We start from the raw sequence: 2,500 nt of genomic DNA, 5'->3' as shown, positions 1-2,500 counted from the left end.
TTTCGATTTTTCCATCTGCACTCAGATCGACGATGCCCAATGTTTATGATGAAACAAGCAATTTAAAATCCACATAATAAAAGACAAAAAAAGAGTTCAAGGATTCATGGAATACCATGGTCAAAGCTGTCAATCAAGTAGGATTAGCAAAAATTAAAATTGTCTATGTCATACCAAGCAATCTCATACTCTGTGACTTGAGTCAATATTCACATAACACTCTTTCCAAGTGGGTGAATCTGACAAGGATTTGAAGCCAAAATGGCTTCAGGAAGTGTTTTTGATTTTTCTCTAAGCCATCTTTTCTTGTGTTTTCCAGAATTTCCTAAAGTGCCTTATAAACATTTTTGGTGGTGTTTTTCTAAAAATTCTTTTCGGCGTCATTTGAATGTGTTTTGTGGCTTTTTTTGTAGCACACAAAAGTCAATCAGGACCCTTTATAGGGTCTTTCGAACCTTACCCTTGACTTGTATTATAGGTATGGAGCTGTTCAAAGTGAAAAACAGCTGAAGATTGATATGGTAATTTCAGTTAACCGCTGGACATTTTTGGAAACTTGAGATGGTTAATAGACGCTCCAAAACCTGATCAAATGAACATCAAGTCTTTTTTACTTGGAAATGATTATGTTCAGTCTTCTCAGCATTTTTGGATTATTTTTAAGGATGTTTTTGGAGCTGACTGACTCCAAATCCACATTATGAAGAGGGAAAAGCTTTAAACTGTGAATGGTTCCCATTGATGATGACTTTAAATCAGATTTTGCATTTTACTGAGACCTTGTATTTTCTTTTCATTTTCTGAGATGTCTTCCAGTGGGTTGATCACTGAGCTTGATCATGGTGCTATTAGAAAACATGTGTGAAACTCATAAAAGCTTGACGTCTGAGTAGTCGTGGCCGAGTGGTCTGAAATCCATTGGGGTCTCCCCGCGCAGGTTCAAATTCTGCCGACTACGTCTATGTTTCAATAACTTTTTGACCTTTTATCTTTGTTGTTCAATTTGCATGTTTACTAGTCTATTCCCCATGACAGTGATCTGTGATGGAGCGAGTTTCTAGGACCAAACTGACTTTATCTTTGACTGTTCTTTAGATAATCTATTCTGGAGCAACATTACATGTGCGACTTGCCGCTAATCAAAAGAAGCACCGTGGGTGCCATCAGGTAAGAGGTTTTTCTCTTGATCTTGTCCAGCAGCCACAGACCGCTGTCCTGGCTAATGGACTGGGACATGCACTTTGATTTGCACAAACCTTAAATTATCTCTCAGATGAAGCCTTTTACCATGCAATGCTAATCTTTATCAACTACTGGATGAACAGTTTTCTAATAGTATAAGTTTTGCAATTTATTTTTTTCACACTTTTTCCAAGTAACAGATACAGCAATCTTTTTACTAGCCACTTTTCATCAACATTTCAAACTGTCCTAGCTGTGATACTCGTGGAAATGTTGGTAAATTTGTGGAATGAAAGGTTATAAGATATCAATTTACCATTGTGTATGATTGCAGATTTGCACTGCAGCTTTGGAGCCTGTTTTCGCCATCGTTCACGATTTCATATGCTTTATTCTGCACAACAAGCCGCAGCCATGACTGTGTAATGGTTAGCACTCTGGACTTTGAATCCTGTGATCTGAGTTCAAATCTCAGTGGAACCTGGGCACACATTTCGATTTTTCCATCTGCACTCAGATCGACGATGCCCAATGTTTATGATGAAACAAGCAATTTAAAATCCACATAATAAAAGACAAAAAAAGAGTTCAAGGATTCATGGAATACCATGGTCAAAGCTGTCAATCAAGTAGGATTAGCAAAAATTAAAATTGTTTATGTCACTCATTGTCAATGTCATACCAAGCAATCTCATTATTCACATAACACTCTTTCCAAGTGGGTGAATCTGACAAGGATTTGAAGCAAAAATGGCTTCAGGAAGTGTTTTTGATTTTTCTCTAAGCCATCTTTTCTTGTGTTTTCCAGAATTTCCTAAAGTGCCTTATAAACATTTTTGATGGTGTTTTTCTAAAAATTCTTTTCGGCGTCTTTTGAATGTGTTTTGTGGCTTTTTTTGTAGCACACAAAAGTCAATCAGGACCCTTTATAGGGTCTTTCGAACCTTACCGTTGACTTGTATTATAGGTATGGAGCTGTTCAAAGTGAAAAACAGCTGAAGATTGATATGGTAATTTCAGTTAACCGCTGGACATTTTTGGAAACTTGAGATGGTTAATAGACGCTCCAAAGCCTGATCAAATGAACATCAAGTCTTTTTTACTTGGAAATGATTATGTTCAGTCTTCTCAGCATTTTTGGATTATTTTTAAAGATGTTTTTGGAGCTGACTGACTCCAAATCCACATTATGAAGAGGGAAAAGCTTTAAACTGTGAATGGTTCCCATGGATGATGAATTTAAATCAGATTTTTGCATTTTACTGAGACATTGTATTTTCTTTTCTTTTTCTGAGATGTCTTCCAGAGGGTTGATCAC

The sequence above is a fragment of the Dendrobates tinctorius genome, unplaced genomic scaffold (genome assembly GCF_039654945.1).
Source record: "Dendrobates tinctorius isolate UK_male_01 unplaced genomic scaffold, ASM3965494v1 ptg000462l, whole genome shotgun sequence".
NCBI lineage: Eukaryota > Metazoa > Chordata > Amphibia > Anura > Dendrobatidae > Dendrobates > Dendrobates tinctorius.
The sequence above is the reverse complement of the archived record's forward strand: the minus strand, read 5'-3'. Positions refer to the sequence as shown.